Below are 15,257 nucleotides of genomic sequence, written 5' to 3'. Positions count from 1 at the left end.
CAATGATGACATTCACTTCTGTCATCTTATTTCGTCTCCTCTCTCACCCCCACATCTCGTTACTTTGTATCTTTTGGGGCAGCTTTTATTCAGCTTGATACATGACTGACAACATCTAATCCGCCGATGGCAAGTTAAATAAAGGATTGTCAGGATGTGACAGATGGATGACTTGCCCAGAGTTGTTCTGGGAGCGGAGTAGACTTTTTAAGTCATATGTCAATCACGTCTCTCCTAAATGACGACATGCCTGTGACATGATGGGAAAATATATAATCAACTGAGTATCCTAGTGACTGATACAACAACCATATAGCCTTTTTTTCCCAGTTAGGTAAGCTGAGGACAATGAAAAACCTTAGTATTTCATAATGTTAATTATTACTTGAGTTAAACCTATGTCTTCAATTTGTATTACAGTACCTTTTACTGTTATCCTTGCAGAGTATCTCCAAACGATGCCATGAAGGTTAGTTCCCATGACTAAATGTCTCTTCCTTTTTATATGATAATACGATTCCTACCTACCTTTCCAGTCTGGTGACTTTATCGCCTCCCACTGCCCTCAGGGTCTTGCATAAATCAACGCAGACTCCGTCATTAGCATAATGTGGTCACAATCAGACAATTGGCAATGGAGATGACCTGTCACAGAGTGGGGCTTGAGCTGTTCTCATCTTATTAAAATGATCACTGTTCCTCCCAATGACATTGGTATTATGGTCTCTTGGTCTCGTTCATTACAATTATTATTACTGTTGCTGTCATTCCTATTGATTAATGAAGGAAACAATGTTTCAGCTTCAGAGTGATAATTTAGACTTGAATTCATATTAACCAAAATGAACAAAACCTCAAAACAGGTTGAATATTGCATTCTGCATTCAAAATAGTACAACATTCTGAAATCAAATGTGAATCATTTAATCGTACTTTTGGTGTCCCTTTAAACTTATTCAATCACATATTGTATTAATAAAAACAACTCTTGCACTGACAGAATTGTTTTGTTCCCAAAACTAAACAATGTTCTCAAGAAACTCAAATGCATAAAGGTAAGAACTCTTTGGTTGTCTACACTGTTGTGCTACAGGACAGCTACCTGCTAGGAAATACATTCATAGTGTGTAGCTTTGATATCTAACTTCTCCAGTTTGATGGGAAAACAATGTCTGGGAAATGTATGGCTTCATAAGTCCAATAGCCCAGCAGGCAGATACACAGAGATTCTATTCATATAAATCATCAACTCTCATCTGACAGAGCCGCATCTCGATTGAAATTAAATGGATAATTTTGGACACTGACTGAATACCAAACATGTTGGTTTGATAAATATAATAATAATATATGCCATTTAGCAGATGCTTTTATCCAAAGCGACTTACAGTCATGCATGCATACATTCTACGTATGGGTGGTCCCGGGAATCGAACCCACTACCCTGGCGTTACAAGCGCCATGCTCTACCAACTGAGCTACAGAAGGATAGTGCAGCTAATATGTTGCCAAGGAATACGAGAATGTGAACAAAGTAATTATTAACGAGATTCAGCTAAATTGAATACATGGAATAGAATCGAAAAAGAAATGAAAGGACTTGTTTACTCTCCTTTCAGAGAAACTCAGTAACCATCTCTCTTCCATTCATTCATGTTTTGATTTGTTTTGTAAGAATATTTCAAAGAGAACTTGTGATTTTTTCCCCAACTTGTCTTTGTCTCAATCTTTATATTTTGAAGTTTTACATAGATCAGGTGCTTTATTTAAATGTCTTTCACAACTCAATCATGAATTGTACAGATATATCTCACTTTTTGAACTAGCCCCAGCATTTGCAGTGGGGCTGTACTTATCAGAAAACAGTAGAGTTTGGAGCCAATGTTATGCTTGAATAACCCCCAAAAGGATTGAGACTTTTCCAAGCTCTGTCTATGCTCTGAATAAGTCTAGATCATTTACCAGACTTTCAGACTGAGGTCAAAATGTATTTTCAGTTTTATCTTAATTCTTCCCTTTTTCAGACATATGCATAGTCTGTTTTGTGAGGACAGTTTTTTGCAAACTAGAAATCTGGGTTAAAGGATAGGAAGAAAGAGAACAAGGTAGATGGTCAAGATATTCTGGAGATGGTGTACAGCAGTTTGGAGAGCATCCTAATCATCAGAAAAACAAGCTGGCCACAATTGTCAGCCAGCAAAATCATCGGTCAGCCACAGGAACAGGAATGCTGGCTGTTGTTATTTAACCTTTATTTAACTAGGCAAGTCAGTTAAGAACAAATTCTTATTTTCAATGACGGCCTAGGAACAGTGGGTTAACTGCCTGTTCAGGGGCAGAATGACAGATTTGTAACTTGTCAGCTTGGGGGTTTGAACTTGCAACCTTTCGGTTACTAGTCCAATGTTCTAACCACTAGGCTACCCTGCCGGTTCCACATACATAGGTACATATTTTACAGTTAGGAGAGATGTCCGTTTTCATTCTATGGAGTCTCAAATGAGTGTAATAAAATGTGAACAAAAAGTTGTAATTAGATTCTTTCATTTTTACATTAGTAGAGGAGCAGTATACCCTGTCGCTAACCTCCGCCCATAACTCATCACTGAGAGTCAGACCAAGGTCCTTTTCCCAGATTATTTTCAAAGGAGTAAAGGAGGAGCCTCCTTTCTCAGAAGGAACTTCATTTCCTCATTTACTTGGAAGTAAATGAGGAAATTACATGTCTAATTTGAAGATATATATATTTTAAATGGGATCTTGGCACATTGAATTCACTGCAGAGCTCTAAAAAGGATTTCAGTGTTGTGGTTTTCTGATGAAATAGGTCTGAAAAGGTCCTGATTCCGAGAGTTTGCCAAAGATTAAAGTTGGCATCCTTCAGGACTTTTGGCAAGTGTGGGTTGCCTACTATGGGCGAGTGAGAACATATTTGGGAGGAAATGCCCAGGTATTTCTTACAGGCCCTCCATGCTAGTAGGGTGCTGTAAATCAAAGGTTTTGGCTATGTTGCCCACTTCACTTCACTCCCTCCTGTCGAACGCCTTCTCAGCATCCAGTGAAGCCAGCAGGACAGGGGTCTTCTGTGCGTTTACTTGATCAATAATATCAAAAAGATGGTGAATGTTATCAGAAGAGTATCTGTCTCTAATAAATCCAGTTTGGTCCACTTTTATAACTTTGGAAAGAAGATTGTTTAGTCTTTTGGCGAGCAATTTGGTAATTATTTTGTAGTCAAAATCCAACAAGCTTATGGGCTGGAAGGATGAGCAGGATAGAGGGTCCTTGTCTTTTTTGAGCTACACTGTGATGCGAGCTGTGTACATTGAGTCTGGGAGAACTCTGTTTTTTGCAAAAAATCATCCAGCATTGGCATGAAAATAGGGCTAAGCTGGGGCCAAAAAGCTTTGTAGAACTCTCTGGGGAATCCATCTGGGCCTGGGGACTTGTTAGATGGCATGGATGTAATTGCCTCCAGGATCTCCTCAGGAGTGAAGGGGGAGTTGAGAACTTCTTGGTCGGTATCTGATAGTTTAGGTAGTGAGATTCCCTCTAGGAAGGACTGGAGTTCTGCCTCCGTGTGTTTTCTCTCAGAGGTATATAGTTTGCAGTAAATCATGAAAAGTTAAATGGATCTTTCTTGGGTTTTCTCGGCCTATTGCTATACTCATGGTATTTCTGTTTAGTAAAGAAAACTTCTTCTTTTTATCTCCCGAGTATAGTCCAAATTCAGTTTGGGTTTGGCTGCTTTAAGTTGACTCCAGGAGGTGCTGTCTGGGGATTGTTTATGTACTTTTTCACAGCATTCTAGCTCCCTCTCAAGATCTAGCCTGTGTGCTTCCATTGTTTTTTTCTTAGAGGATGCATATGCAATTAGATGACCTCTTAGTGTGGCTTTGGCAGCGGCCCACATTGTGGCCGGAGAAACAGGAGAACCTATACTGGATAAAAATATAAACACAACATGTAAAGTGTTGGTCCCATGTTCCATGAGCTGAAATAAAAGATCCCAGAAATGTTGATTACACACAAAAACCTTATTTCTCTCAAATGTTGTGCACCAATATGTTTACATCCCTGTTAGTGAGCAATTCTCCTTTTGCCAAGATAATCCATCCACCTGACAGGTGTGGCATATCGAGAATCTGATTAAACAGCATGATCATTACACAGGTGGTTCTTGTACTGGGTACAATAAAATGGCACTCTTAAATGCGCAGTTCTGACACAATGCCACAGATATCAAAATTTAGAGGGAGTGCTCAATTGGATGCTGAGTGCAGGAATGTCCACCAAAGCTGTTGCCAGATAATTAAATGTTAATTTCTCTACGATAAGCCTTCAACGTCGTTTTAGAGAATTTGGCAGTATGTCCAACTGGCCTCACAACTGCAGACCACGCCAGCCCAGGACCTCCACATCAGGCTTCTTCACCTGCGGTATCATGAGACCAGCCACCTGGACAACTGATGAGTATTTCTGTCTGTAATGAAGTCGTTATGGTGGGAAAAATCTCATTCTGATTGGCTGGGCCTGGGCCTGGCTCCCCAATGGGTGGGCTCATGCCCTCCCAGGCCCACCCACGGCTACACCCCTGCCCAGTCATGTGAAATACATAGATTAGGGCCTAACGAATGTACTTCAATTGACTGATTTCTTCATATGAACTGTAACTCATTGAAATTGTTGCATGTTGCATTTATATATTTATTCAGTATAATTACAAGCTCGTTTAATGACTGGGTCATTTTTCCTGATTTGCAAGGGAGCAGATCAAGAACTTACTAAATGAAAAGAAAGTTGAGATTTTCTACTTGAAATAAAAGTTAGGTGAGGTTGTGTAACTACCTTCCTACACTGCCACTGTTAGGAAAGGAAAGGGGCTAAATTTGCAGGATAGATGGAGCGAAAGACCGTGGGGGGGGGCACAATTATATTGACTGACAGCCGACAGAGAAATAAAATGTACTGTAACAGGATGACCTAGGTGAGAATATGTCAAATGTATTGTGGAGCTCCTGCACCTAAATGTAATGAGTACCGACACCTTTTTCAAGTCAAGCAGTGCTTTTGAATGAAGCAACTGTAGCTTATTTAAGAAGCCATGGGTATTTAAAACAAAGAGGCTGCTCTCGATTCCATCTTACACCTAAACTCCCATAACTCTTGTCCAGTGTCATGGATCAAGCAAACACTCACCTTCCCTGGTCCACCAGGGGGCAAGATTCAACTGAAGCAGTTGCAATGGTGAGAGAATGGAGACCAAATATTCCTCTGGAGTAGTGGATCACACTCTTTTGTACTGTGACATGGCCATCCAAAGTCAATGTGACCTGACACAGGAACAAACACAGGGCCCAGTGTTGAGCTATAACCCAAATGGGACTGAGCTGTGACTCAGCATTTGAGACTGCTCTGCGGTAATAAATGCTTTGGGCCATTGTATTGACAGGCCTATTCTATAAAAGGAACAGGAGTTTAAGCAGTAGAAAATGTGAGGAGCCGGTACTCCGCTCCAGTGAGCTCCTACCCAAGTCGAGCACTGTGTAAAACTAACACAAATCAATAGTCAACTGCCATAGAGAGCCGACAATCAAAAGTTATAGCATCGATGAGACAGAATGTCTCAAACTCTAAAAATATACAAATCTGTAAGGCTGTCTATAATGATTAGATCCCTTGAGTGTGTGAGTCGGCGAGTGTGTAAGATTGAGGATGTAAGAGTAAAAACATGTATAAGACTACCAGTCTGTTTTTGCTTTCAACAATATATCAGTTATTTGTTGCTCTGCTAAACAAGCAGGACAACAACAAGTTGTCTGAGGCAGAAAAAGACTGTGTAACCAGACTGGCTTAAGATTTTGTATGACACTAAAACAATATTAAGTGTCACACAGACAACATGTGTTTTCACAGGAAAGGGAAGAGTTGTGTGTTGTCTCATTGGCATGTGTCAAATTTGCGGGTCCCTGCATAGACGGAGCCTGAGCCCCCTTTACATACAGCTTTTCCAGCCAGGCTGATATGAAACAAAGCTGTGAAAATGAATTCCCTCCTGATGGAACCAGAAATGATTTCTGAATCTGTTTGGTGGTCACTTTTACCTTTGCGGTGGCGTTTAGTGGCTTTAGGGCGGGAAGTGGAGGGGCAGTCACCCTTTGCCCCCACCAAGCACAGTGGCCAGGGGCCTTGAGTCTGGTTCAGGGCTGGACCATGGCATACAGGCTCCATCCAACCTCCCCTGCCTGGGCCCCAGGCCCTGGAGGTCACAGCGTTGCATCTCTGGCTAACGTTCCCTGGCCGCCGCCACAGGACCATGGGTGCAGAGGGAGCCGGCACATGACCATGGGTGCAGGGGGAGCCGGCACATGACCATGGGTGCAGGGGGAGCTGGCACAGGACCATGGGTGCAGGGGGAGCCGGCACAGGACCATGGGTGCAGAGGGAGCCGACACAGGACCATGGGTGCAGGGGGAGCCGGCACAGGACCATGGGTGCAGAGGGAGCCGACACATGACCATGGGTGCAGGGGGAGCCGGCACAGGACCATGGGTGCAGGGGGAGCCGGCACAGGACCATGGGTGCAGAGGGAGCCGACACATGACCATGGGTGCAGGGGGAGCCGGCACAGGACCATGGGTGCAGGGGGAGCCGCCACAGCAATTAGCTCCTTGAAAGCCTTTGGCTCCTTGGACCCGCTACATTCTAAGTTGGGGGAAGCAGTTTTGGCGATGTGGAACCTTTTCCTCTTCCGCCTCCATTCAGACCCCAACCCTGGTCAGAGCTGTGGGAGAACAGAGGGGGGAAATCAGTTAATGATAACCTCCTTTTAAACAGATATTTAAATATTAGGTTCAGTTTTTTGATAATAACAAGGTCAATGTAGTTTGATTCTAAAATGTATTCTGTCATTTCCATCCCTTCTCCTTCCATATACCCATTTATAATGTAGCCTAAATGTATTTATCTAGTCTACTTTACAAGACTAGCTAGGCTAGTTTTATTTTTGCTACCTGGAGAGAGAATTTCCTGGGAGCTACGGGTAATCATGGTTGAATTCTATCCTCTTATATCAGTCATGATTTTAGGTAGGTTGAAACGGATATCAAACCAGATATTTGCGTCTGACAGATTGTCACATGGCCTTAAAAAACACTCTTGCTCTGACGTAATGTACAGTGACAATTATCAGGTGCCATGATGTAAAACAAAGAGTTGCGTACACCAGGTGTCCCACTCCTGTTGCAAAGCTTTATGAGTTCAATTGTGCCTGTACTTGGAAAACCCAAAAGAGGGCGCTATTAGTTCTTTCAAAATCGCCTTAAATTGTTGCTTTTACCTGAGATTCCTGATATGACCCATTCCTCCATTTCATGGGTTAGAAATTAAGAGAAAGGTTCAAAGCCAAGAGAAAAGCAGCCCTACTTTGCATTTTGTGACGTCATATGCTAACAATATGCCAACAACAAAATCTCCACACCCCTACAACTGTTTTTGAAATCTTGGTCCATGGAGAGTGGAGACCCACAGAGAGTGGAGACCCACAGAGAGTGGAGACCCACAGAGAGTGGAGACCCACAGAGAGTGCAGGCTTTTGTTTGAACCCATACCAACTGATCAAACTATAGCTGATCAACAACAAACCCTTGACTCATTTAATCAGCTACAAAAAGCCTAATATGACCTTACACTATACAGTCAAACTTTTTATCATCACTAGGCCTACTTAGTTTGGTAAAACATATATTTGTCAATTCAGCTATTGACCCCTAAGCTCTCTGAATCCACAACAGATAGATTAGGTACGCATGTTCTGGTCAATAGCCATACCTTTAAAGCTCTGCATAAACACCCAATGAGAAAACATTTTAGAAAATTGCCCAAATATCAATTTGCACTTTGTTGGCAATGACCCTCAGACAAGGATGAAAGAAAGCAGTGGAGAGAGATTAAAAACAGCTGTGTGTGTTTGTGTGTGTATTTGTGTGTGTGTTTATGGACAAAGACACCTGTGATTTGCTCCCTCCAAACACAGTTCAAACAGTTTCCACCCTCCAAACGATCTAAATATAAAGTGAGGAGGAAGTCAAACTGCTGTTGTTCTTAGTAATAAGTGGTTATCATTCACTATATATACAAAGTATGTGGAAACCCTTCAAATGAGTAGATTTGTCTATTTCAGCCACACCCGCTGCTGACAGGTGTATAAAATCCAGCACACGGCCATGCAATCACCATAGACAAACATTGGCAGTAGAATGGCCTTTCTGAAGATCTCAGTGACATTCAACAGATGCCACCTTTCCAACAAGTCAGTTCATCAAATGTCTGCCCTGCTAGAGCTGCCCCGGTCAACTGTAAGTGCTGTTGTGAAGTGGAAACGTTTAGGAGCAACAACGGTTCAGCCGTGAAGTGGTAAGCCACACAAGCTCACAGAACGGGACCGCCAAGTGCTGAAGTGGGTAAAATCATCTGTCCTCGGTTGTAACACTCACTACAGAGTCCCAAACTGCCTCTGGAAGCAACGTTAGCACAAGAGCTGTTCTTTGGGAGCTTCATGAAATGGGTTTCCATGGCCGAGGAGCCACACCCAATGCATAGTGGAGGAATAATGTCTGGGGCTGTATTTCATGGTTTGGGCTAGGCCTCTTAGTTTCAGTGAAGGGAAATGTTAACGCTACAGCATACAATGACATTCTACACAATTCTGTGCTTCCAACTTTGTGGCAACAGTTTGGGGAAGGCCCTTTCCTGTTTCAGCATGACAATGCCCCCGTGCACAAAACGAAATCCATACAGAAATGGTTTGGCGAGATCGGTGTGGAAGAACTCCGTAGTAATGCTTATGATTTTGGAACGAGATGTTCAACGAGCCATTGTCCACATACTTTTGGTCATGTAGTGTACCTTCACTAGAGTGGAAGTAATTTCTCTCTAACTTTGTGTTCTCTCTAACACACACACGTGCGCACGTCTGAAAAGTGTGATCGTTTAGCAACTTAATAAGGAATGGATGGAAAATTGATTACCACAAAATCTGTAATGCTGGGGATGAGTACTGTAAAGAGATGCTCAATGTCTTACTCCTACACATTAAAACAGTCATTCTCTATTGTACATAATGGTGTCTGTTCTGCCCAATAAATGTATATAAAGGCTCTTTAACAGGGTTTGTGTTAAACAGTACAATTTTTTAATACATTTTAGGGAGCGTCAGGGTGCGTGAGAGTTATTTAAGGCAGGGCTCTCCAACCCTGCTCCTGGAGAGCTACCGTCCTGTAGGTTTTCACTCCAACCCAAATCTAGCACACCTAATAATTAGCTGGTTGATAACCTAAACCAGGTTAGTTACAACTGGGGTTGGAGTGAAAACCTACAGGAGGGTAGCTCTCCAGGAACATGGTTGGAGAGCCCTGATTTAAGGTACTCTTCAAAGAGGTAGGGTTTCAGACGTTTTCTAAAGATAGGCAGGGACTCCACTGTCCTGACTTTAGGGGGTAGCTGGTTCCACCATTGGGGTGCCAGGACAGAGAAGAGCTTTGACTGGGCTGAATGGGAGCTGGCCTCCCGCAGGGGTGGGAGGGCCAAGAGACCAGAGTTGGCAGAACGGAGTGCTAGGGTTGGGATGTAGGGTTGACATAACCAGAAGGTAAGGAGGGGCAGTTCCCCTTGCTGCTCTGTAGGCAAGCACCAGGGTCTTGACGATGATGCGAGCTTTAAATGGAAGCCAGTTGTGTGTGCGGAAGAGCGGGGTGACATGGGAGAACTTAGGACTGTTGGACACCATGTGGGCGTCGGCTTTCTGGATAAGTTGCAGGGGCTTGATGGCACAAGCGGGGAGCCCAGCCAACAAGAGAGTTGCAGTAGTCTAGATGACAAGTGCCTGGATTAGGACCTGTGGAACTTCCTGTGTAAGGAAAGCTTATAGTCATTGCTTTGCATTCTTGGAGGGGGACACCGTGGAGGTGTCAACCGTGATGGAGAGATCTTGTAGCGAGCAGGCCTTTCCCGAGAGGAAGAGCAGCTTCGTTTTGTTGAGGTTGAGCTTGAGGTGGTGGGTGCTCAAACCCTACTCATCTCTGCCAGGCACACAGAGATGATTGTCGCAAGGATTATTATAGATGAAAGAGAGTCAGCTTTGGCAGAGCGAAGAGCCTTGGTGGCACAGAGGGGAGCAGTCTTAGTTGAGTGAGCCGACTGGTTAGGGTCAAGAAAATCGATCTGAGAGCGATAACGAGAGAGTTGGTCAGAAACGGCTCAAGTGTTTTGGAAAGAAAAGAAGGGATACCTATCTGTCGTTTTTTGACGTCAGAGTCAAGTGTTGGTTGTTGAGAAGGGGAGTGACTCTGGCCATCTTTAAGTCAGAGGGGTCAAGTGTTGGTTGTTGAGAAGGGGAGTGACTCTGGCCATCTTTAAGTCAGAGGGGTCAAGTGTTGGTTGTTGAGAAGGGGAGTGACTCTGGCCATCTTTAAGTCAGAGTGACTCTGGGTCAAGGGGTGTTGGTTGTTGAGAAGGGGAGTGACTCTGGCCATCTTTAAGTCAGAGGGGTCAAGTGTTGGTTGTTGAGAAGGGGAGTGACTCTGGCCATCTTTAAGTCAGAGGGGTCAAGTGTTGGTTGTTGAGAAGGGGAGTGACTCTGGCCATCTTTAAGTCAGAGGGGTCAAGTGTTGGTTGTTGAGAAGGGGAGTGACTGGCCATCTTAGAGTCAGAGGGGTCAAGTGTTGGTTGTTGAGAAGGGGAGTGACTCTGGCCATCTTTAAGTCAGAGGGGTCAAGTGTTGGTTGTTGAGAAGGGGAGTGACTCTGGCCATCTTTAAGTCAGAGGGCACGCAGCCAGTGGTCAGGGATGAGTTGATGAGGGAAGTGAGAAGGTCTGAAGAAAGGAGGAGGGGATGTGGTCAAGTGGGCAGGCCGGGAGGAAAGGGGACAGGTAGAGTCATAGGATGCAGAAAGGGAGGATAATAGAGTCGAAGAGGCAGTCAGAAAACAGGAGGGAGAAGGATTTAGAAGGAAGAAAGGATAGGATAGAAGAGGAGAGAGTAGCGGGAGAAAGAGTGAAGATTGCGGCTGTGCATGACATCTGACCACCAAGGGAAACAAAGTAGTGATCAGAGGCATTGATTGGGGTTAGTAGGCTAACAGCCTCTAGTGAAGATGAGGTCAAGTGTATTGCCTGACTTGTGAGTGGGAGGTGAATGGGAAAGGGTGAAGTCAAAAGAGGAAAGGAGTGAAAAGAAAGAGGTGGAAAGAAATGAATTGAAGTCAGGCGTGAGGAGGTTAGTCACCCTGTACGATGAGTGGTGAGCCAGCGTCGGTATATTAGCTTATCAAGGTGGCAAGCTTATTGAGGAATTCTCCAAGGGTGACTGGTGGGCGATTAGATAACAACAATGTTAAGTTGAGTGGACAAGTGACACTGACAACATGGAATTCAAATGAGGAGATAGACGAGAGAGGGGGAAAAGAGAGAATCTCAATTTAGGAGAAATTAGTAGCCCTGTGCCACCACCGCGACGACCTGATGCTCTCGGACTATGTGAGAACACAGATGACGAGAGAGCAGCTGAAGAAGCAGTGTTTTCTGGGGAAATCCATGTCTCCGTCAGGGACAAAAAAGTGAAGGGACCGCAGATTGGCAGTTCCAAACTTTGCCAGAGGCTAGGAATTCAACATGGGTTGTGCACGCAGGGCAGGGTACACTAAATTTCAAAGGTTGCAGCGACAGGTTTGGGAGCATCTGTAAAACCTGTAAAACCAGTTATTTGGGAAACACAAAGCTACAAAAAATCTAAATGAGATGAGAAAATAACTAGGTAAGATACTCAAATGAGAGTGGCAGGAGCCTTCCTCGCTTTCCTTCCTCAAATAACTCAGAACGACTCAGAAAAATGTCTTTGCTTCGGCAACATCTCCGCTTACAGCTGCCGTTGAAATAGTCCCCTAACACTATATTGTGACTCACCTCTACCCATAGAGGCAGACCAGTCACTCGCTCTGAATCTAACTTCATCCACAATTGTTCCGAATGGACGTCAAATATCTTCCTTCGTTCAAGTCCACCTCATTCTGTCAACCAAAATAAGGATTGGATGACAGACTAGTTCTGTCATCCAATTTCATGACACTCAGTCAGTTTCAGAAGACCTTTCTAAACCATGCTTTCAGTCAGTAATTACAGTATGCCATTGAAAATAAACAACTGTATTTGAAAAATGTGTGAACTATGGTGAAGTCATGTCAACATGTGTAGTGTGTATATATACAGTGGGGCAAAAAAGTATTTAGTCAGCCACCAATTGTGCAAGTTCTCCAACTTAAAAAGATGAGAGGCCTGTAATTTTCATCATAGGTACACTTCAACTATGACAGACAAAATTAGGGAAGAAAATCCAGAAAATCACATTGTAGGATTTTTTATGAATTTATTTGCAAATTATGGTGGAAAATAAGTATTTGGTCAATAACAAAAGTTTATCTCAATACTTCGTTATATACCCTTTGTTTGGCAATGACAGAGGTCAAACGTTTTCTGTAAGTCTTCACAAGGTTTTCACACACTGTTGCTGGTATTTTGCCCCATTCCTCCATGCAGATCTCCAGATCAGCACAATTGGTGGCTGACTAAATACTTTTTTGCCCCACTGTATATACCCCACTTCTAAAGGAAGAATATTGAACAATTCTTTATTTCAACATTCAACAGGGTAAATACTGTCATTTGCATCCTCTCATGTTCAATCAAATAAGAAGACTACTTCCGCCCCTCCAACCATCACAGTCAGTCCTATCTGCATGTTTGTCACTGGGCTGGTTTTCCAGATTGATCCAGACTAGGTGTCTGATACACTGTCCCCACAGAGAAATGACAAAGGTAACATGTACCAAAACTACCATAGAATGGTTAATAGCAACATAGCCAGGAAGGCAGGGTGACAAATAGGCTGTGGTGCGGTATTATTGTGTTTCTCATGCTGAGTTATTGGACATAGCTGATGGTGAGTGTGTCATCTCTTCACACCAAAGACTTTCAAACCATGTCGATAACTATGGGGGTGGTAAGTATGTGTGTACATGATGTACTGCTCATACATTGGCGTTTTCTTGCCGAGTGCAGTGCATCATAAATGTTTCAGCAACATGGAATGAGTCATCCCCTGTACAAAGATTACTGAAGATGCACGATAAATCAAATATCATTTTTTTGAAACCTTTGTCAAAAACGACCTAATTGCATTTGGTAACTACTGCCAAGTTTGACACTAGAAGATAAACTAACCAAATAGCTTTCATTTACCCAAGCCAACCTTGTATTATTTTCACCTGTTTGCTACAGGAACCTTTGCTGAGGTGTTGTGTGGCTCTAGTCTTGGACATCATTCCATTCCAAAAACCTTACATCTTTCCTCTGCCCTTGACGACTAAACCTTGCAGAATGGAAAGTACTGGATAGGCGAAAGCAGCAGCTAAACCTTCCAATGTGAAAGAGGTTGGTTAAGGCCAGATGGACAAGGGCACAGTTTTTGGAATGGTACTCAGCCCTGGCTTGATATCAGACTTAGGGTTTCCCCCTAACTAAATGTATTTTCTACCGCCACGGGGCTTCTGGTTTGAACAGGAAAGCCACTTGAACCACTCGAGGGACGGGTGGATGTCAACAGACTGATTTGCATGAGGCACAAGGTCGTAACTTGCTATAATTTGGAGAAAGTTATAGAAGGCATGCCTATATAATCCAAGGAGACATTTCATTAATGAGTCAATTATTGGTTTGAATAGTTTTGCATATTTACAGATACCCTTTTCAATGGTAACACTACCTACTTATATTACCTACTACATTAACAAGCAATTTACAAAAACACTTTTAACACAACAAATCATTATCTCCCTCTAAAACAGCTGGACAGGAATGGACATGACTGCTAAGTCTGGCTGTTTACTTAAATAAAATGATTCTGTGACGCATTTCCCACCACAACCAAAACCACTTTGAGACCTCAGGTATAGTGTTCAATATTGCCTCAGACAGAATGCCCAAGGGAGGAGTAGGTGTGATTTCATAACCAACTAATATCCTGTCCTATGGGTGTCATTGAGTACACATGATTAAACCTCCAGTACACCTACAACTGGGGCATATTCATTACACCAATTCTGTTGAAAAACCTTTCTTAAACGGAATGAAACTGGGAGGGACCTACCTGAATTTGTCCAATAGAAACTCTTGTTTTCATTGCAGAACAACTGTTTGGACTAATTATTACACCCTTAATGTTCTCCTCCATTGATCATGAATCGTTTGACAATGAGATGTGGTTACACCATACACAAACACAGACTCCTTCAGTCTGAAGAGCCTGCAGAAGGCCTGGGCCCAGAACTTGGCCCAAACTCATTTGAAATGTTGTAGCAGATCCAGAAAGACAATAATGTATGTCCATTTCTCTTGTGCTTTTGTAAAAAATGTGTCCTTTATACACACTGTACAAGGCCAATATACTGTATAGTCATTATACATGAGGCCAAAGCTTTGTTATGTTGGTGGCAGAAGTGGAATTGTGACCATGACAACCATCACTCCAGAAGTCCTATGAAGGACTAGTTAGTGAGTCAGTGTTGACATGCTTTTAAATAGGGGAGGGTTGTGTAACAACTCTGCAACCCACCACCCAATGGATCCTGCTCCAGAACAGGTTCACAACCCTTTTGAGTGCTTACAGTACTATACAGTAGGTCAGGTCTCCATGATACTGATTGGTGTATCAAAGCACACACCACTACCTCACAACTCTCCATATACCGTTATCCCTGTACTACAGATCATATACCTCAGTAAGCATCCACAATGACTCACATGGATTATATGGCAAGTTGGTGATTAACACTCCGATGACATAGGGTTTCTACGGAACTTCTGAAGGGACTTTGGCTCAACAACAATTCTCACTTTCACCAACTGTTGATGTGATGTTATTCTGACCACTCGACACAGAACAAGACCAGAATAAATGATCACTTAGCCAAAGAGAACATTCTACTGTCTCTCTTCTGCGCAATAGTTAAGTCAAGACTCTCTCTCTCTCTCTTTAGTTGTCTTGTTACTGTTGCTCATTGGAGCTAATTGACAAGGACGGGCGAAGGGTGATTGTTGGTGGTGTGCTTCACACATCTTTGCACTCGTCAACAAGACATCCATTTAATCAGATGTCATCTGTTTGACGGAGACAGAGCAACTCCCTGAAAGAGGAAGTTTAACTT

This window comes from Oncorhynchus gorbuscha, linkage group LG19 (assembly GCF_021184085.1).
Source record: "Oncorhynchus gorbuscha isolate QuinsamMale2020 ecotype Even-year linkage group LG19, OgorEven_v1.0, whole genome shotgun sequence".
Taxonomy (NCBI): domain Eukaryota; kingdom Metazoa; phylum Chordata; class Actinopteri; order Salmoniformes; family Salmonidae; genus Oncorhynchus; species Oncorhynchus gorbuscha.
The sequence above is the reverse complement of the archived record's forward strand: the minus strand, read 5'-3'. Positions refer to the sequence as shown.